Here is a 23910-nt window from a genome sequence, read left to right on the forward strand (position 1 = left end):
TGCCCCTGTGGAGTGCAGCAGAGATATTGGCCAGTATATGTGGAACTTTGGACACATCCTGTACAGTCCAGAGGTATACACATAATCCCTTAGTGTACAACATGTGTACCAGGCCTGACATTATGGATGTAGACAGTCATGTAGATGGGTATAACACATAACAACTGGTATACATTTGCCACCATAGGTTTTGCATTCACACACTCCTGTCTGGCCTGACACAGAATGACTGCTGGTACAGGGATGTCATGGACACATACTACCCACTAGATATTGACATACATCTGTACAGCATCCCACTGCTCTATCTGACATACATGACTGTTAAGGGAGGCCCAGCAGCAGTACATCTGCCAAGTATCTGCACATGACATCTCATTGGGTAAGTACACTAAGCTGTTAGGCATGTAACAGTTCACTGTGCAGGCAACAGGCAGACTGGTTCAACACTGGCCTACATCTACTATGGGGGAATGCATATGTACCTGCATATATAGCAGGCTAAACAGGCATGTCACAGAACAGGGTAAGATCCACCTGTGTGAAAGTGCATAAACACAACCAATGTGAACACAGCCACAACCACATATGGTAATCTAGCATAATATTACAGTATATGGACTATCTGTTCTACACCATCCTCATATGTGCCACTCACAGAATGACCGTACATATACTGGGCTGCTACACAGTTTAGTCTGATGGCTGTCTGTGGTATGGGACATGTGTGTGTATGGCCCTACAAACATGTATGCCAAAACGGTACCAGGGGCAGCAGGTAACATCAGATAGAAGGGGAACTAGAACAATGACATCTACCACAGTCTGTACATAGGTTACAGTACATATTAGCAATATGCACACTGCCAACATTCACCATCACTACACAGACCTCAGTACTGTACAAACATCCACAGAATGTCCAAGTTATGTCATGAAATATAATCCCTACTGTACATAACATGTAGCAATCAGATATATCACTGACTAGTTATTAGATATGATGACACTATTTATGGTGTACAGCACATATGCACCACTTCAAGCATGACATATTTACAAAGGTTGACAGAGGTGTGGCTGACAGCACATACACAGGGCCAATATAGACATGTTGCTGTGATAACTTCATACATTTACCATTGTAACTGGGTTTGTTGCAACATATGTCCTATGAGGGATATGAAGTTAGTAACTGTCATGGCCTTCACCATCTACAGACTGCAATCCTCACACTACCTTCTAAATTCCACACATGAAACCAAAGGCACAACACTGCCCAGTCTGCAGATGACCCTGCAGATGGGGATTCCTCATATACATGGAATTGACATGGCAGGTATTGTGACATGTATGACAGCCATATACAGACAAACACTGTTAAACCAACATTACTCCCAATGCAGTATAGCAGCACTTACATAATGTAGTCAGGTCAGGCACACCCTCCTCCTGTTTGTTGCCATCTTTCCACAGTGTATGCTGTTAGAGGTAAATCCCCAATTCATCTGAGATGCTGTTTGCCAAAAAACAGATATAGTTCCTGCTCACAGTGAATGAAAAGTGCCAACACCACCATGATGTTCCTAGATATTGGATGTGTTTCCATGCAATTGGCTATGGGAATGTTACCACAGCTGTTCCACATGCAATCAGCTAGGCGAGTGCTGCAATTCATGCAGAGGCCATCAGCTAATCATGAGCATCATTTAAAATACACATGCTGCTGCCTAAGCAAAGCAGGTGTGAGTCTCCACATCCACCAGAGAGGGAGTGGGAGAGCCAGACAGAGGCAAATGCATGTCATAGAGGGGTGGGAGAGTAAAATTGAAGTATGTTTGTGCCACACACCTACCAACACAGAGTATCAAGCCCCTGACAACTATGTAGTGCTATCATAGTTCGATGCAGGTATTGGATGCACCACATGGGTTACCTGCTGTGGAGCACTCAGAACATATATGTGATGGTGAGTGACATCTGCAACAGGGATACGGTAGATATATGGTAGGTGACGTACACATGCCTGTCCACATGAACAGGTGCCAGCATCAACACAGCCACAGTCCAACAGGGAAGCACACACATTGACACACTTGGCAGGGCCAGGAGTACAACTCCTCACTAGTGGGATTGCCACAACACATCAATGTGCAGGTATCACATGCACCACAAGGGTCATACAGAGGTCGCATGAGCAAAGATTATGAGGAGGTGTCAGACATCAGACAGCATTCTTCATTATGCCCAGGGGGGGTTGTAGTGAGTGTGGATGTGGACAAACACACCATACAACACACACATGAACACACATGAACACACTGGGTGCCAGTACTGACATGCATGGGTGCATGTCTGCATGGGTGTGTGGTGGTCAACAGTGCCAGCAGGCTATACAAGGGTAGGTGATGGGTATACCTTGGCATCAGGCCACATGACAATGGTCTGCATTGTGGCTCAGGGCTGTAGTTTCTGCATTTGCCAACACAGGTGGGTATTGTATCCTCCATCCAGTCACCTGGGTGGCTATTGTGTGTGGTCAGCGCTGTGCATCCCCTGCCATGTATGTGTTCCTTACTCCATGACATGGATGGTGTCTAGGATGTGCACACCTCCCACATGCATGTACAGTGTCATGTGAAACTGTACCTGGGTTGTCTGGCCCATGTTGTGAACACAGATTATCATCTGATGTGCCAGTCTTGCCCACTTGTGGCAGGTGCTGGTAATGGGCAGCAGGTTTACCCTGCACCTACATTGATAACATGCTAACAGCATTCCCTGCAGTCAGTGGCATCTATCCATACAGGGCTTGTTGTCAGGCATGGTATGTTTGTTTTGTGTCACATGTGAAGGCACCACAGGTGGTGCAGATGTCCATTGCGGAACATGGGGGAGGTGCACTGTCTGCATGTATGTGCATATTGGACAGATGGGAAGGGTGACATGCCCTCTGTAGCCCACTGCTGTCACTCCATAGTTACTATCAGTGGTCAATATGCAGTGTACTACCTTCATATTGGCTGTTGCCTAGGCATGTATGTGTATGAGACATGGGTTGAGAATGTGCACTGGGTAAAACTGGGATTGCTAACTGTGATTGTCTGGCCTTCATGTCACATGTATGGGTATGGCTTGGCACCCCAGCCTCTCACCTATATAACATCTGTTATCCCAGTATGGTTGACATTGTGATATATCTAAGGGCCACCATATAAGAAATATGCAAAACCAGCTCCACATTGGCCACAGGTGTCACACATGCCTGTATACCGGATACAAGTTGCAAACAGACACACACACACCTGTCATGTGTGGGAGTAGAACCCCTACCTAACTAGTTTATTACACTACACAGTTACAGTATGCACCACAGATATTACTGGCATATTCATTCCCTAAAAGTCTATTTCACAATGAATGACATCAGCAGGATTACCAAAGTAGGGCATTTCAAATATACTGCGAGTGAGTAGCCTAAAATGCATTGCTCAATACACAGACAGTGAGACACACAAAAATCCACAACCAACATGTGTTGTTATAGAACCCATGACTGAGGTTTAGAGCACACTACAGCATGGAGCTGTTATAGGATGCACCATGGGGATTACTAGAGAACACCTTCCCCAAAGCTGTATTTCGCAAGGAATGACATCAGCAGGATTGCCAAAGCAGGGCATTTCAAATGTACTGCGAGTGAGTAGCCTGAAATGCATTGCTCAATACACAGACAGTGAGACACACACAAAACATCCACAACTGACATATGTGGGTAGAGAACCCATGATGGAGATTTATACCACACTACAGCATGGAGCTGTTATAAGACACACCACAGGGATTACTAGAAAGTTCCTTCCCCAAAGGTGTATTTCACAAGGAATGACATCAGCAGGATTGCCAAAGTAGGGCATTTCAAATGTACTGCGAGTGAGTAGCCTAAAATGCATTGCTCAATACACAGAGAGTGAGACACACACAAAACATCCACCACTGACATGCATGGGTATAGAACCCATGACCGAGGTCTATATAACACTACAGCATGGAGCTGTTATAAGACACACCACAGGGATTACTAGAAAGTTCCTTCCCCAAAGGTATTTTTCACAATGGATGACATCAGCAGGATTACCAAATTAGGGTATTTCAAATATACTACGTGTGACTAGCCTATACTGCATTGCTCTGTACACAGACATTGGAAAACACACAAAATATCTAGAACTGCCACACTACAGCAGTACATAGTTACCAGACATGCCACAGGAATTACTGGGCTACAACCTTTCCAGAGGTGTATTTCTAGGTTGGTGACATCAGCAGCCTTGGCAAAGTTGAGTATATGAATTGTAAGGAGTGTGAGTACCCTAAAAACATTGCTCTCTACACAGTCAGAGACAGACACACACAATTGCCATGTCTAGGGTCAGAGCACCTACTTCATTACTTTATCACACCACAGCAGTATGCAGTTACAGGGTGCGCTATAGAGATTACTGAACTACAACCTTCCCAGAGGTGTATTTCTAGGTTGGTGACATGAGCAGCCTTGGCAAAGTTGAGTATTTGAATTGTAAGGAGTGTGAGTACCCTAAAAAGCATTGCTCTCTACACAGTTAGAGATAGACACACACACACAATTGCCATGTCTGGGGTTAAAACACCTATCTAACTATTTTATCACACTATAGCAGTATGCAGTTACAGAACACGCTACAGAAATTACTGAGCTTTAACTTTCCCAGAGGTGTATTTCCAGGTTGGTGACATCAGCAGCCTTGGCAAAGTTGAGTATATGAATTGTAAGTACCCTAAAAAGCATTACTCTCTACACAGTCAGACACACACATGCCATGTCTGGGGTTAGAATATCTGTCTAGCTTATCACACTACAGCATTACGCAGTTTTAGCATGCGCCACAGAGTTGACTGGAATATTTTTACCCCAACGGTGTTTTTCACAGTTGATGATGTCAGCAGACATGCCAAAGTAGGGCGATAGAGGTTGTAGTGCCTATGAATGGCCTCCAAAACATTGCTCCCTACTCTGACAAAGGAACACATACAAACATTCAGACTTATAATGTCTAGTAATAGAACCCCTACCTAATTAGTTTATTATACTACAGCACTATGCAGTTTTAGCACACGCCCCAGAGATTACTGGAGTACTCCTTCCCCAAAGGTGTATATCACATTGGATGACATCAGCAGCCTTGCCAAAGCTGAGTATATGAATTGTAAGGTGTGTGAGTACCCTAAAAAGCATTGCTGTCTACACAGTCAGACAGACAAACACAATTGCTAAGTCGGAGGTTAGAACTCCTATCTAAGTACTTTATCACACTATAGTAGCACACAGTTATAGGATGCGCTACAGAGATTACTGGGCTATAACCTTCGCAGAGGTGTATTTCTAGGTTGGTGAGATCAGCAGCCTTGGCAAAATTGAGTATATTAATTGTAAGGAGTGTGAGTACCCTAAAAAGCATTGCTCTCTACACAGTCAGACACGCAAACAAACCCACACACTTGCCAAGTCTGGGGTTAGAACTCCTATCAAAGTACTTTATCATACTACATTAGTACGCAGTTACAGGATGCGTTACAGAGATTACTTAGCAACTACTCTCTCAAAGATGTATTTCACATTGGATGACCTCAGCAGGCTTGTCATAGTAGGGCTATGGGGAGGGCTGTGTGTGCATGGACCATAACCCATTCATCTAGGGGTTGACATGCCACATTCGGGCACACATGGGGTCATATGTCACTGGTACATATATACAGCTGCTAGATGACTACTTCCTTGTACAGTCGTGTTGCACAGCTGGTGTATGCACCACATAATCTGTCATGATGACAGATACTGGTGGCTAGTATCTGCAATGAGTGGCATTTGCACCTCATGTGTTTGGGGCCCTCTGGCTGTGTGTTGGGTGGGAGAGGCCTGGATAGCTCCTTGTCACAGTGGCCCTCTTCAACACATCTATGTACATCTACTTTTGGCTTATTATAGTGTGTTGTCCTGACATATATATCTGTATTCCTATCCACTGTGTGTGCAAGGCATGAGTGGTGCATACTGACTAGTGTACGCACTAACAACTGCAACTGCCAGATATGTCTGGTCCACTGGTGTTTGCAGTCATGGCCTTCATGTGTTTAAGTGTGTGAGTATGCCCAGTATGACCTTTCATTATGTTGTTGACTGACATTGCCTTCATTTCTGTGAAGTGTGTGAGCATGCCCAGTATGGCCATCTGTACTGAATGTGTGGATCATGTCCAGGTAGTTTGTGCTGCAGTGGTGACCTTTGTGTTGTACACCGACAGGTAGCATGCTGTCTCTGCAGGGTATCCGTCGATCATTTGGCTTTGACTGTTACTACATTTCTGCATAGCAGGGGGGGCACACCTGACTGTTTCTACATTTCTACACAGGAGTGGTGGGGGCTCACCTGACTGTTATTACATTACTATGCAGGATGGGGGTACACCTGACTATTTCTACATTTCTACACAGGGTTGGGGGGGCACCTGACTGTTATTACATTACCATGTAGGATGTGGGGGGCACACGTGACACTTGTACACATTTGCTATGACTGTACTGGTATGTCAGGTACTCCATTTCATTTTGTATTGCTAACTATCATGCTGACTAGAGGCATACCAGTGTACTACAGATCGTGGCTTTGGTTGCCCTACATATTATTGTCTGAGTTCCTACCCTTCAGAACTAACATCCCACTGCCTGCCCTGCTGTGGTCTGTCTGTGTAGGCCTGGGGTGGAGGTTAACCATAGCCATCATTCTAGGGCCATGGCATAGGCTCTGTTTGGGTTTGTCTACACCTGTCCTGCTGGCTGAGACTGTGGCTGGGTATGTGAACCTTCCTGACTGGCATCTGTGGGTCTTATGGACACACATGTCACTCAGCCCATTTCCTGCAGCGGGTTTTGTCACCCTGTGTAGTACTGGCTACTATGGTGACTCCAGTATGTGTTACAGATTTCATGGCGCCACTATGGGTGTCTAATGTCTGCTGCCATAACATTTGGCCACCCAATTCCCTTGCATGCTCACATCCATACCATAGCTACAGGTAACAACACATTCTACTCCAGTTGGCAATTGGTAGGTTGATTGACTTACCTTGAGGGTGTGCCAGACTTTCGGATGGTGCTGGAGGGCTGCCTATGTCAGAGGCACATAGTACACTCCCTATACATGGTTGAGCACAGGTAGTGTCATGTTTGGCATCCCTTTTACTGTATGTGTGAGTCAGAGAGAGGTGTCATTCCCTGGGTCCCTACTGTGTCAGTGCATGTGCTATGAGTTTCCTCTTTGCCAAGGCCAGGGCATACTGGGCATGCCTCCTTCTACCTACTGGGGTAGGCTCAGGTTGTTCCTCCTCTGAGTCACTCTGTGCCTCTGCAGGCCTTGGCATTGGTGGGGAGCTGTGTGGCCCTGCCCCATGCTGTTCCTTCTGCAGCTGTTTCTGCAGGATCATATTGTGTAGCATAGCACATACCATAACAATTTGCGTACATGTAGCTGGTGAATACTGCAAGGCTCCACTGGATGTGTCCAGGGGTCTATATCAGAACATCGAAGTACTAAAACTTCGAATGTTCTGATATTAAACACTATTCCGTGAATGCTAAGAATAGCAAAGCTGCAGAACAGCGAATTCTTTCCTCGGGAAAGAATTCAGTTTGCCGTTTCTGTGGCTTCGCTATTCTTAGCGCTGTGGTGGAAAGTTACGGGTTGGGTTCAGGTAAGTGTGCGATTGTTTGTACGTTAGGGTTAGGTGCGGGTTAAGTAAGTTAAGGGTTAGGTCGCGGGTTAGGTGTGTGTGCGATAGTGACAGACTTTAGGGTTAGGGGCGGTTTAAGTGAGTTAGTGTTAGGGCGTGGGTTAGGTGAGTGTGCAATAGTGATGGACCTTAGGGTTAGGGTCTGGGTTAAGGTAAGTGGGTAGATAGTAGTATATGTTTAGTTTAGTGTAGCATTAGATGTAGGAATTTAAGTGTATGTGTGTGGTTGCTGTTTGTTTGATGTGCTTGTTTTGTGTGTATGTTTTTCAGAGTAGCGGATGATTTCCATGGGAAAAAATTTGCTGTTCTGAATGTTTGATATTTTCATGTTTAGATGTTTTGGGGCTGATGAAATAGCATGTGCCTCATTATGGTGTTGTTGTTCAGGTGTGTGTGTATTTCTGAAGGGTGGCATCAGCCATGGCTCCAGTGTGTACCCAGCATCCCTACTAGGTGACCATAGGGGATGTCCACATTGGCAAATCTCTGGTACAGTTGCATCAGATGCCATATGTGTGAATCATCATAGCTTCCAGGGCAGGCAGTACACACATTCATTATAATGCCCTGGGCATCACATACAACCTGGCAGTTGATGGAGGGGATGGCCCTGCTGTTAATGGTAAGCCCTACCCTACTCACCAGGTGGTGCTTTGATGCATATGTGCATGCAGTCTATAGCACCCACTACCCCAAGGTATTCTGTATTTGGTGGAAGAGACGCATATTGCTGGTCAACACCTGACATGTGTTGAGGAAATATACGTGCTCATTGGTATGTGCTGACATGGCATCCAGGAACTGGTGGAATAATCTGGATGCTGATGCCTGTGAGAACCCCATGATATCCCCAGTTGTGCTTTGGAAGGTACCTATGGCTAGTATACCTAGGCCTACACATACCTTGGTACCCACTGGGATGGATTCCCCTTGGTCAGTTTGGTGTGTCAGGTGTGGCCGGCACAGCTCAACAATTTGCTGTAGGAGGTCTCTGTCCACCCTATAGCGCTCCACTACCTCCAACTCATGTAGCCCCTGGTAGGTTACCCTGGGTCTGTACACTCTTCTTTGTCTCCTCACTGTGGGTTGTTCGGCAGCATTCACATCCTCACCATCCTCAGCCTCTTGCACATGTTGTTCTATGTTGCCTGCTGCAGCCCTTCTCATTTTGTAGGTTTGTTTGTTAAAATATCCCCGCTTGTATACACCGGTGGTGTAGAGTGTGGGAAAAAACAGAGGGGAAGGTGTTTGCTTAGTTTAAAGTAGTGTTCTGGGCTGGTCTGGTCTGCTGCCTGTGTAATTGGCTGAGTTTGATACATTTCACCTGCCAGCTAAGCTAGTTTTCCTTGATTACCTTCCTACTGCTGTTTTCCCTTCCCATTGCCTTAATGTTTAAGGCCAGTGGGTGTGCTGCGCAAACAGAGTGCTCAAATGTGCATAGAGCTACTATTTCCTGGTTTACTTTTTTTTTTCTTTAAAACCTGGTGCATGGTGCACACACCCACTTAGGCTTTGTGAAGAGTGCTGGGCAGGTTTAGACACACCCCCTAGCTTAGCTATGCTAAGCTAGGAGCAATCCCGAGCCACAGGGCTCTAATCCGCTTACAGTTTGCCTGACACACATTCCCATGAAGTCACCTATATCACCTAGTCTTGCACCCAGTTAGTCATACTTTTACACTGTTGGGACCTGCCTCACATGCTGGGGAAAACTGGGATTTACTATCCTTCCCCTCATTTGCATAGGATTGCCTGCTAATGCATAGTTACATGTCTTACACTGAGCCTCCCCTCTTGGCAACCATTACTCACTGGCCAGGTTGTCTTCTACCTGCCATTGACTTGCATGGCAGAATGCTGATTTTAGTTAAAATGCTTATTTTAGGTTTATTTTATTATTTCCCTTCCCCCGATCCTGTTTGTGCGCTGCTGCCCTATGCTTAAACAGCCAAGAATGGTGAAAAAAAATAAAAGTTTTTTTTTTTTTTTTTTTTTTTTATTGTTTGCAATGCCAATGGCCTTATACTTGGCCATTGGCATGCTTCCTCAATTATATTGCAGCCTTTATTTGGAGCTGCCATAGCTCCGTTTCAGATTTTGCAGAAGTGTACTCCGTTATTTACCGAGTACATTTCTGCAGATAGCACTTGTTTTGCACGGAGTATTGCAAGCTTCCTGGATTGCAAAATCACCTCATTTGCATGTATATCTCCTGCAAATTAGGTGATTTGCATACCAGGGCTTAGTCTGTGCATGATTAGTGCAGGAGCTTTCATGCACGCCCCTGCAGGCTGTTCCTGGATCACACGGCAGAGATATTGCCTGCTAGGGCTCCTGCACTAATCATGCACACAGTGCAGGGCATCGAGAATCCGGGGGTCAGTCTGGCACTTTACTCCAACAGCTCCTCCAAGTTGTTCCTTCTCTGCACTGCCCTCTGGCTCTATTCACAAGAAACATTTAGAGTAAGTTTCTTGGTCTACTGACCAAATTTCAACTAGTCAGTGGCTTTCCCTGAAAGGAAACCTGCAGAGACAAACAATCAATAAAGGATAAATACAAATGAATATATATGTGTGTGTGTGTGTGTGTGTGTGTGTGTGTGTGTGTGTGTGTGTGTGTGTGTGTGTGTGTGTCTGTGTGTGTGTGTGTGTGTGTGTGTGTGTGTGTGTGTGTGTGTGTGTGTGTGTGTGTGTGTGTGTGTGTGTATTTGTGTGTATTTTTTGCAGTTGTCATAATTTCTTAAAGTAGTTAAAGACAGCCCAATTATATTCAGCAGCTTTTTTATTTTTCTCTTGTAGTGCTGAATTCAAAGTGTATATTATGCTTTTATTTGAGGGATTTTTCATCTAGTACAGGACTATAACGTATCCCCCACCATTTATTTATACAGAAAAAAAGTGAAAAAAGCTATTATAATAGCTGGGATTCAGTAATCCTCCGTGTAAGACTAAATAAGTCTTACACAGAAACTGCAGCCTAAGAGTATAACATCAGTGCACCATGCATATTCATGAGGTCACGCTGACTCAACTCTAAGGCTAACACGGTGTGTGTACGAGTGCAGGGGGTGTGTCAGACTGCCGATCAGTCCAAATATCCATGCCCCTGCAAGTCCCTAAATCAACAAATGTCAACAGACATGAGCGAGTCCGCTCAAATGTGTACATACACAACACTACACTCTCCCACATTCTAAACCCCTGTACAATTATAATAAGATGTAAACCTTTTTTTTTTATTATACCCGATATCGCTGCCCGTATTTGCTCGTGGTTGCGTGGGTTTGCCCATTGCTTAGCTACAGTTAGCAGTTTAGACATCGAAGAGGATAATAAACTACTTATATGCAAATTAAGCCAAATAGCAATAGCGTAGTGGTAGAGCCTTTGCACAAAGAGGAGGCATTCCCAGTTTGAGTCCCACCACTCCCCTTTCCATTTTCTGTATTAATTCTGTGCATAAAAATAATTCCTGACATTTACCTTTTAAATTTTAGTAAAATGCATTTAAATGGCCTACGTAGTAGTCGATATTATATATATATATATATATATATATATATATATATATATATATATATATATATATATATATATATATATATATATAAATATATTAGAAGGTGAAATGGTCATGCATACTGATGAATGCATAAGTAACGTATGTTAAGCAATGTGAAGCACTGCCAAGCAAAGTTTACCAATATTAAGCACATTTTGGTATAATTGCTCATAGTTTAGCACTGCTTTAACTAGCACAATGGCTTTGCGCAGAGCTGTGCATCGCGCCAACTAGTGCAAACAAAATATGTTTGCGCGGAGCTGCACACCGCGCCAACTAGCACAACGTCGGGCAATGTAGAGCAACGTAGAGCAACATCGAGCAATGTTGGGCAAAGTTGAGCAAAGTCGGCTAAACACAGTCACACCTCCTAGCCGATCTGGCCAGTAGTAAAATAAAAATCAATGACAGGCCTCAAACCCGGGATACTGTGCACCATAACCACAATACTAAACCACTAAGCCATGACAGCTTTTCGTATGGATGCACTCCCAACACACTCATACATATCAATGGAAGTTTACCCATTGCTAAGCAGGTTTGCTTTTAGCTGAGAATTTTCAAAACCGGCCAATCACAAATAAGTGCGGGAAATGAGGCATATTTAAGCTCCATAGGCAGGAATAATTGCCATAACTGGTTGTAGCTCCCATCTGCAGTCAGCATGGCCGGTGTTGGAGAGGGGTCCCATTTTCGAGCGCAACGGTAGGGCATTGAGGAGTCAAAAGCTATGGTATGGCTCCTCGTCCATCATCATGATGCAAGACTCCTGCAGGGCCAGTTTTAAGGCACTGAGTACAAAGTGGAAGCCTGGAACCATCTAGCACATGATTTCACCAGTGCCACAGGTGTCCCTCGGACTGGTGAGCAGGTCAGACACCACTATTCAGACCTGAAGAAACGCAAGGAGGACCAACTGAACCAGTGGATACAGGAGACCCCTGAAATGGAAAATGCCCCAATACTGAGTATGTAGCCATGGAATGAAGTATGTAAGAATTGCTATTGTAGTCTATATTATGGATAGGTATGTCTCAATATCCCTTCATTTACTTCACAGCTGCAGGTGTCCGTGCTGCGAATTAGCAAGCCTATGCAGATAGGCTGCTAAGGCTGCACCACCAGGCAGGTTAGTAATTATTCTGCATGTATTGTTATATAAAATAAGTGAGAGAGCCTGAAAAAGAATGTTGTAACCCATTAATAAAGGTATAATAAGTCTTGAATAACTTCTCTGCATGTTCTGTTATATGAAATAAGTGAGAGAGCCTGAAAAAGAGTGTTGAAACCCATTAATAAAGGTACAATAAGTCTTGAATAACTTCTCTGCATGTACTGTAATATAAAATAAGTGAGACAGCATGAAAAAGTGTTGCAACCCATTAATAAAGGTATAATACATCTTGAATAAAAGTCTTCTGCATGCACTGATATATCAAATAAATGAGAGAGCCACTAGAAAAGTGTGTAATGTAATTAATAAAGGTATAATTCATAGAGTGTGTCCGTGTCACTTTCTTCAATATGTTGTTGCACCCTTGCATTATAGAAATAGTACTGTTGTATTAAGCACAGTCAACCCACACTTGGGTAAGCCCATATAAAGTGGATGAAGGGGGTGCCAGTAGCTGTTAAGCATATATAGTACAGTCCTCAACTGTCGGTTCATGGCTGGCATGTACAGGTTAATCTGGCACATGAGTAGTTTGTTATTGTGTTCCCTAGAAATGTCAGTGTGCTGCTAGAAATGTAGGGGGCTGTTAAAATATACCTGATAATGTCACCTGAACACATCCAAATATGTAGATATATAAATATAAATTAAATATATAAATATGTAGCTATAACATCTGCATCCTGGACAGTTTGTATGTCAGATACAGGTGAGGTATATAAAGAACTAGCAAAACCCATTTCCCGATTTAACGGACATTGCCTAGTGTAATAATACATGTAGGAGATATATAACTGCATTCAATAGGAATGTAGTGTAAACTATAAGTATATATAAGTTGTTAATGGAGGTATCTTTTTACACCCTACTGTATGTGCATAAACAATGCAATTCCACACCCCAATGGGTATGTCTAATTCCAAAACATTTGTTGGGACATATGTCCTATTGGTTTATAAATATCTGCATTTACTTTGATGCATGTGCCCTGTTCATATACCACAATCTTGGTGGCCTGTTGCCACCAATCAATCCTGCATGCTGTTGGAATGTCCACTGTTGTTTTATATATGCATTGTTATGCTTGCTGTTCAACTGTTGGAACTCTGGTGTGTTGGGTTAATGGGAATACTACTGCAAGCTGTTACAACTAATTTGAAATGCTGTTGGCTATTACTAACCCATTTTGTCATTAAATCCTCCCAAACATAGAACGCCTGGGAAGGCCGGTCCCAGCGGACCCACCTGTCCCACCTCAGCTGGTGATGGCACCTGGCACCAGCAGGTCCAGTGCCCAGCCCGGGACCTCCTCCTGCATTGGTTCTGTGCCACCTTTGGGTGGAAGTGCTGCAGGGGATGGGGCTCGTCCTCCCTGTGCAAGCGTGACTGGAGGAGGGCCACTTATCACCCTCCAAACGGTCCGAGCTGTGGTGCGTAGGGAGATCGAGTGTTCAGTCAATGATCCTCTACACCAGCTCGAAACAAGAGTGGCGCGACTCACGGGTGTGCCTGCCCCTCCTACGCAGCCCCCAGCACAGCCACACTCTGGGCTGTGAAGGTGCAGTGGTGACTGCCCATGGGTGGGGATCTCAGTTCCACTGTTGCCATCTGTGGGCTCATGGGCTTGCAATTTCCAAACATCCTTCCCTGTCAATGTTATTCACCCACCCCATGTGTCATATCCCACCCCTGTATGCATCGTTTTTGTCTTGTCTGTTTACCTCCCCAACCTACCTCCCCAAATATACCTACTTCCCCTACCCCACATTCCACCCTCACCTGAAAAAAAAAAAGGGCAATCTGCTCCCACAAAAAAATTACGCCCCATACATAGCTGCCCATTTTGCACACATGTCCGCTGGACACATAAACTGAAATTTAAATGGCAGTACAACATACTTTATTGTCCTCACCCCTCTCTCAGGGTTGGAAGATTTCAAATTTCCCTCCAAATTTCTAGTATATGCATAGCTGTTGCTGTTAAAGAAATGGGCAGCTATGGACCTTCCATACACCCGTCCTGCACATCCCTAGCTGTTTTCCCTACTGTATTTCCCTCTTTGTGCCCCTTTTTCACCACTTTCCTATCTCCCCATTTTCTTTTCTTTCAAAGAAATGAGGGCGGGGGTTAGTGGGAGTAAGCACTTTTAAGCAGTATTTAGCGGGTTTGCACAAGTGTGTGCCTAGCTAAGTATTGCTAAGCATCACGTAAACCCATGCAAACCCACTTACAACTGCTTAAAAGTGCCTTAGTCACCCTGCATGTGAGGGCCCTTGTACTGCTCAGCAGCAAAATAAAAGACCACTGTCAGTCTCGAACCCCGGACACACTAGACTGCCTGAAGTACCACTAAGCCACAGAAGAGATACAGCAGGCTGCTGCTGAAATATATATATATCATGCATCAGAATGAGTGAATGTAAAGTAAAGATAGGAATGCCATAACACAAAACCTGTTCTGTGTAACTTTACCAGCAGTTGTTGTGGAATTTCATTACATGACTGTAATAAGAGAACCAGCCATTCTAGCAGTAAATAATGTTACAACAGCACTTTACAACCCCCACACAGTATCATAGCAGGACAACCCCCACCCAAATGTACAATATACCTGTGTGTTCAGGGTCCACCAAGGATGTAGGTAGGCATACTCAGTACTGGAATTGTCCAGTTTTCATGAGCATCCTGTGCTAATGTCAACAACAAAAAAAGCACAAACTGTGCAGAAGTGAGTACATTAATATTCACAGTATAGCAGTTCACAAACAGTTCATGTGTCAAATGAAAACATCTCAATAACTACTTATGTATGGCAGCTAACTGTATAAGTAGAAAAGAAACTACATACTCCCATGTATCTTGTGTTAGCATTTGTAGGGGTGAATACAATTCTACACTGACAACTGTGTACTGGAAGTGGCAACATTCAGGTCTGAGTACAACATTCAAATCACTGGCTATACCCCAAGCATCAGATATAAGAATTATACCAACCTTCTGACTTACACAATGGTGTCCACAGCAAACAAGCATGGTCCCCACTTTGGAAAGCTGAAAGGGCTATGCCTACCTGACTTAGCAATTTATAGCATTGGGTTGCTATGTCAGTGAGTACTGCAAATACCACACAGCAGGCTTCATGCAATTACCAAATGGTGGCCAGCAATTGGTGCAGAGGCCATCACATAAGCATGTGCAGATACCTATAAAAGCAGGCTGTACTTGCTGTCCACACATGCAATCAATTAATTGCAGGTCCGGGGAGAGAGAGAGAGAGTGAGAGAGAGAGACACAGACAGACAGACAGACAGAGACATCCACCACAACAGCAGCAACAGAGAAAAAAAAAGATATAAAAAATGATATTGAAAAAAAAAGATATAAAAAACTTATAGTGAAAAAAAATTATATTGAAAAAAAAGATAAAAAAAATTATATTGAAAAAAATAAATATTGAAAAAAAAATTATATTGAAGAAAAGAAGTTATAAAAAATATATTATATTGAAAAAACAAATTAAGATCTAAAAAAAACAAAAATTAAATAATACAAACCACACATAACTGACAAATACAAAACATACAAAGCAAAGTTATGTAACAGATATGTATTTATTGGCATGTAGTGGATGTTTTTGAAGAGTACTCTACATAGTTTGAATCATCCATATGTGGCAGCAGTACATATCTATGCACAAATGCCCTGCATAACTACTGCCATGGAGAAATCAGTGTGTAGCTGTGTGCAGTGGGATATGACTGTGACATATGTAGTTCAGCATTAAATGTCAAACATCTGATCCATGTTATCTGTGTTCTGTACAGTAGTGTGCACAATTTTTGTTTGGGGGAGTAGCACATACAATTATATAATCATGGATGTGACAGAGTAAAAAATGCATGATAGTCATATTAACGTGTAGCTTAGCATTGGCAACAGCTGTACCAGGCTAGTATGCTAATCTAGCATTTGCAGCTATATATACACCCTCCAATATTACTGTGTGCTCACATGTGGCACCTGTTCGTATTGCAGCAAGGCCAAACAGGTCAGCCGTGAGGTATACAAACTTACAACAGTGTGGACCTTGTGTGTGTGTATGGCACACACATATGGAGCGATCTGTCTGTGTCAGATATATTAGCATCTGTACATATGCATAGAGCAAGGGACATACTGAAACTGTTTGTGAAGGGTGGACATATATATGTTGTTGAAGGTTGTTATGTGCATATTTCTATGTAGGTTGTAGTGTGTGGCAAACAAGACAGCATACAGTGCTGGTATATGACATGTGGTGGTTAAACACTGTGGGTATGATTTGTCAGGTTTGCAGTGTTGCAGCCAGTGAGGCCTGCTAAAGCTACATGGGCTGAGAACACCTTCAATGCATTCCGTACAACACTGTGCAATATTATGACATAACTGTATACCTCACAACCTTCGCATAATTGATATTCCCACTATGAAAGGTGGACTGTATATGTGCCTATATGTATATCTATATGTACACCAATGGATGTTTATATGTATGTGTGTGTGTATGTATATATATATATATATATATATATATATATATATATATATATATATATATATATATATATATATATATATACAGAGAGACAGAGAGAGAGAGAGACAGGGTCATATTTACTGCAACATATGCCTGGTGACAAAGCCATGGACTCAAGCTCAATGTTGACACTGCATTGGCATCCCTTCTTGCAAAAACTCTGTACCCATTAACTACCACACAGGTGGTAGTCTACTTAACACCAAAGGTGTGATAAGAGACCATGGGACACAGGTGGACAGTAGTCTCACCTTTGATAATCACAGTGCCACACTAGGCATGTAATCTGTCAATGTGGCACACGTCATCATAAAAGGTGTGTCATCCAGGGAAATATAGGTCAGTGTTCCCCTCTACTCATCACACACAAAAAACATTATAGAGTACAATGCCCCATGTGGTATGTACCTCACAAGACATCTACAGCAACTGGAAAGGCCACAGACATACCTCACAATGAGTAATACCGGCCTCAAACACATGGCCTATGCAGACCGTCTCACAAAACCACAGCTAGACTGTGTCGCATACCTCCTACCCAGAGGTGACCTCTGCCTAACATACAAAGCTATGTCAAACCCAGAGCTGTTGGACATGCTCCACATAAACAGATCACAATCCCTACGAGCTACACACTCTAGGGTTCTAAACCTTGTGACCTCAATAAACAGCACATGCTGGAGGGATAGAGTCCTATCTCAGAGACATCCCATACTCTGGAACAAACCACCTATCAATAGCAAACAAAGCTCCTAATTAACAGCCGTCATAAATAATCCTGATGATTGTATGGGAGATAAGAAATACACCCCGGGAATCATCTCTGTGGCACTGCTTGACAGGGCCACATGAAATTAAATTACATGTGTGTCAAAGGCAAGGGTAGCGTATGGCTAGACTTCTTTTGGCCCTAGGGCCAATAGCCTATTACCTACCTATGAACCGATACACACCCACATGTACTTGTTGCAATAATTGCTATGTGAGGTTGACTGAGTGTGATGGTGAATGTGTTGGTGAATGTGTCAGAGTTCTGTATATGTGTGATAGCTTAGTCTGTCATGGTATTTTGTGTCCTAGCTGTGATCCCAGCAAAAGATGTGTATGCTATTGCTAGGCAGAAAAAGAAGTATGCCATATGGTCTGACGTAGTCCCTTGGTGTCGACTGGGGTGTCCCATTGTAGGCTAAAGCAGTGCATGTATGCTTATAGAGTGTTACTGCTGGTGAATCCAACTCCTGTATGAACTGTAGTACTACCTGAAGCTGTATGCCTGAACAGCACAGTATGGTGTACGTCCACATTTCTTGGAAACACTGTTTTGTGTGTTCCCTGTAGTCCTCACAGATTACATACCTCAGGCATAAGGTTTTGTAACTACTGACACACAGTACTGTATGCTACGCAGGTAAAGGTAATCTGGGTTGCCATACCTTTGTGTCTGGTATGTATGTCTGATGTGTGTGTGGGTATGCCTGTACCATGGCCTCAGTCATATGTGTGTTACAGGATATAAGTGTGTATCTAGCAACATGTGTAGTCTAGTACAGCAGTATGCCACCTATATTAATTAATGTGCACATATGTTAGGCAGAGGTTTGCCATCAACGACTAGTGTGGTAAACTGGTAATACTGTAAATGGACTTTACAATCTTTGCAATGGATCACATATTTCTTTATGCATTAGCTTGATATATACCTCCTGTGGCTGGGTGGTGCATTGTGTCACATACAGTGTGCCATGTACTGTTGTATAGTCTTACATACTGGTTTCTCTTTGTTGCTGTACAAAACATGGTTTGATATATAGAGTGTGACAGGCACTGTCAGGCAGTTGTGGGTTGAGCACTGATATGTGGTATTGAAAGTTTGTATCCTCTGACAGGCAATAGTTTGCTATATATGGCAGTTAATTGATATCTGTACTTCAGAATGTTAAGTGTGCCACATGACTTGCTCACACATATTGTCTCATTGTCTTTCAGGGTCATGGCCTACCATCATAATCCCACATATAGCACAGCAGAAGAGGAACTGATTACGGCCAACCTGGTTCAGCACTATGCCCTGCTGTTCTCAAGAACCAGCCAGGACCAGCATGAGCGGACTGCACTGTGGCAAGATCTTGCCCGTAGGGTAAATGACATAGGCATGCATAACCGGACATATGAGCAGGTACGCTGTCACTGCAGTGATTTAATTAGACATATCCGGCAGCGTGCGTCTGATATCTGTAGACAAAAGCTTGCCACAGGTGGTGGGGTAGCCATCCACCCCCCCTCACCAGAGTGGAGGAGCTGCTCCTGAGCCAGGTGGCTCCTGGCCAACAACAGCAACAACAACTAATATGTATCATTATGGAGGCCAGAGCCACCCAGCAAGTGGACACGGAGTGTGCAGGTAACATGGCATAGCTGTATCTGTTACCTCTATTGGTAGATCATGCTTATGTGAGATGTGTACTGTGTAGTTAGAAGATGTGGTGCCTAGTGTTGTGCAATACTAATTATTAGAAATATAATCTGTAGGCCTGCGACTGTCAACTGTTGTACTACTGTAAGATTGCAAACCCACAGTAGCAATGCCACAGTTGTCGAAACTGACAAACTGTCTCATATCCTTGTAGGTCCCTCTGGTGTAACAGCAAGGCAGCAGACCCATGCTGGTGAGTGTGTTCTACATTTAATATTGCTAATTAAATGTGCATGTCATATGTGAGGTGTAGGCCATGTACACGTAACACACCTACGCATAATGCATGCTGTGCATGTTTGCTGTGAGACTATGCACATCTCAGTAACGTGAGTAGCTGCCTTAAACACATGCAATACACAGAGCATCCCACGCAATTGTGGCAACACTGTAGTGGACATTGGATAGGCAGAGTCGATACACATGCACACAACATACACAACTTTGTCATACGCAGTACACGTTAACATGCTACACATGGCATATTCAGACACCTGCTGTAAGGTCACACTCCAGTATCCCAAATATCATCCACACAGAACACATAATGTACCTGAGGGGTAGAGGCCTCTCATGTGGCTGTGTGACACTCTTCAACACATAACACATTCATGTTAGGCAATGCCCCCTATTGGACACCTTACAAACCCATGTAACAATTGGCTGTGAAATGGTGAATGTAGCTATGGTACTGCAGTTCAGGTACAGCATGCTATGTGCTGGTCAGGCACACATTAGTAGCCTTGAGTGACCACATGATGCTGCATGATGATGGCTCATGGTACTACACCCCATCCAGTTACAGTGACCACAGTACTACACATAGCATTAATTGCTATGCACCTCAATGTTGTGTGTGTGCAAACATATGCACCTATACACAATATGCATAGCAATCACCATTTGTACAAAGAGACACATATATGTCTTGTAATGCTATTGAGTGTATAGGTCACATGACACACATTGGGTATGTGTGATGTTTAATGTTGCAGTTGTGTTGTAGCATGCCATTTCATGGCTGGCACTGGCATGTCCACAATATGTCCTACATTCACCATAACCACTGTACAATGGCTATGTTGAGCAATGGTATTCCATCGGGTATACATGCACCACTCATCCTGTGTGTATACATAGCATGCATGTGCTAAACCTGTGTCCACAATTATCTGCTAAAGACACAGATGCTCTAATCAGAAATGGATATCTATGTAACACACAGATACACATCCAGCCATGGTATGTATACCTGTGAGTGATGGTGCACAGGACATTGCAGAGCTTTTAATACTTGCACAGCAATGTTGTGTCCATGTACACATTGCATTCCAGGGTGAGGCCAATCACTGAACAACAACACACATGCATCAAAGCCATGTATACTGTTATTAGCAAGGGCTGTCTACACTCGCACTGTATGCTGTTGAGCAACACACGTCCTGCATGCTGACATGTGTGATATAACTGTTTGGCTTGTGATACTTTACCCCACCATCACCCACTATTGAGTATGTTCTGGATTGCTGGTGGTGTGTGTGTGTCTGCTTTAGTGAGGAGTGTATTTGTGTGCATGTGTGCATGTGTGCATGCGTGTTCATGTGTTCATGTGTGCATGTGTGCATGTGTTCATGTGTGCATGTGTGCATGCGTGCATGTGTTCATGTGTTCATGTGTGCATGTGTGCCGACATCATGTACAGGTTGTAAAGTGTGTTTCCTGTCTTCCTCTTACAAGTGCTGAGTTTGGGCTGGTTCACTGCAGCAGGGAAACTGATGTCACTGAGCAAAATAGTGATAATGATGATAGGTGTGTTGAGGCACAGGCATATTTGCCAAGGTCTGTCGTTGGGCCACCAATCAACACTACACAAGTGTCCACCCCATCCATGCACACAGTCATACTGCCAATACATCCATCACCAATGCCCTTAGCTGAGGGACAGCGTACAGTCAGCATTGACCAGAACAGTGTGGTATCTATGGCACATGCATCTCCACACAGCAGCCATACCCAGATGTCTGGAAGGGTACCACATAGGCAGATGTCCATGGGGTTCTTGTCGAAGCACTGCTGCTCATCATGCCCCTGGCAGACATGCCACAGGTCTTACAACTTCACACATGTTCCAGGCTGTCATGGAGGCACAGACATGTATGGAACGGTACATCAGACAGGGACTAAGGGCACAGAGGGCACATAATAACACTGTAATTTACAGTATCCATGACCTAGCAGGTGCCATACATAATTACACTGAAGTCACTGATAGACATTGGGGTGAGACATTAGATGTCCTCCGCAATGTCATGTCCATGTGTCAGGACAGTGCGGGACGGTTGAGTCATTGACGTGGATGTATGCCAGCAACATCAGCAACTGGCAGCCGCCGTTGACATCCCTCAAGTCACAGCTGCTCCCATAGTGCCAGTACCAGCCCCAGCAATGTTGGGGGTGGGCTGTCTATAGACCGTCCCAGAAGACCACGTGCACATAACTCTGGACAGTCCCAGCAGGGACCTGGGTCCAATGTACATCCATCTACCTCTGGGGATAGTACCTAGTCTGGCTTAATACCTGATACTGTCAGTAGCACCCCTGCCAGGCACAGGTACCATATCTGTGGCCAGAGACGGTGATCTGTAAAGCCTGGCAGGTACAGTCTGTGGCTGTCCCACAAATACCGGTATATGGGAGCCACATGGTGGAACTGTGTGCATGCAGACAGACACACACATAAAACAGACACCTAGGGCTAACACATACCCGCACACATTACATCAACATTGGCCCATACCAGTACTCTTGGCCCTCACACACACACACACACACACACACACACACACACACACACACACACACACACACACATATACATGTTGATTGTATGGCTCACTGTAGGCCTCTGGCAAACCAACAACACACCCTGTGCATATGATGAAACCTGTGCCACCTCCTGTCACCTGTAACATTGATGCAGGAACAGGCTACCATGGTGCTGATGCACAGGGTGACTTTATAGCAGTATAGCAATGTTAGCATGTTGTCAGCAGTAGAGTGTAATGATATGCTTGAAGGTGTAGCTGAGCAGGCATGATGCATTAAATCTATGATTGTCAATGTAGTATTGTTTCCAGCAGGGTTAGTTCCAATAGTGTATTGTCCGCCCACGTGCCACTTGGCTAATGTGTGTAGTATTGGCAGCATGTGTTAGAGAGTGGACAGTACGTGTGGGATGTGTGTAGCACAGATTTGCAGATGTACATTTGTGAACATGGTGGAGGTGCACTGTCTGCATGTAAGTGCATAGTGGACACATGGGCAGGGTGACATGCCCTGTATTACACAGTAACACTCCATAGTTTCTATTGGTGGCCAGTATGCATTGTACTACATGCATTTTGGAACTTGACTACACATGTGTGTATGACATGGTTTGACACTGTGCTGTGGGTGATACTGTTACTATCTGTAATTGATTTGCATTCTGTTTGTATACATAACTTCAACAGCCTGACCATAACCAATCGTTAGATGATGTCTTGCCAACTGACACACAGATGTAGGACACACAGTAACATTTGGATCCTTCAGGTACTATACTATGCCACTAACCAGTGGTATTTACCTGGACCCATTCCTGAGACCACTCCTGTTTGGCATATAGCTCTCTTAGGTACAAGCAATCACAGTAGGGATATGTCCGTCCATGTCTGGTAATGCATACTGTGGCCTATAATGCATTCTCCAGATGACACACCCATCCTCCACAAGGATATCATACAGACAGATACCTGTTGTCAAACCCATGCTGTAAAGCTATAGGCCAACCAAAGCATAGTCATCCACCTTTATGGAACATAGTATCCCCACAGTACCACATAGGTAGTAGCCACCAACATGATGAACAGGTACCGATGTGTACATGCAACCAAGTGTTACGTCATCTCTCCTTTGATAATCACATTTCCAAAGGTATTTTGAAATCCCTCAGTGGATCACATAAGCAATAAGGGGTCTGCATGCATATCCGCAAAGGTTGTTGTACTCCTATAATGAATAGCCATCATTTACAGACTTTGCTGCGTTTGAACAGGTCTGAAATATACTGCAGACATAAACCCTCACTCACACAATTCAATAGAAACTGTAATGAGTGTGTGTGACACGGATTACCTAGGCCAGGGATCACTGCAGTGGCTGGCCTTGTCACAAGCATGCAGATGTGACCTAAGGTCTGGAAAGCAGCAGCACACTCTGGCAAAGATGACAGATGTGTTCTTGGGGAAAGCTGGG

Source organism: Protopterus annectens, chromosome 8.part0 (assembly GCF_019279795.1).
Source record: "Protopterus annectens isolate FY-2018-M chromosome 8.part0, PAN1.0, whole genome shotgun sequence".
Taxonomy (NCBI): domain Eukaryota; kingdom Metazoa; phylum Chordata; order Ceratodontiformes; family Protopteridae; genus Protopterus; species Protopterus annectens.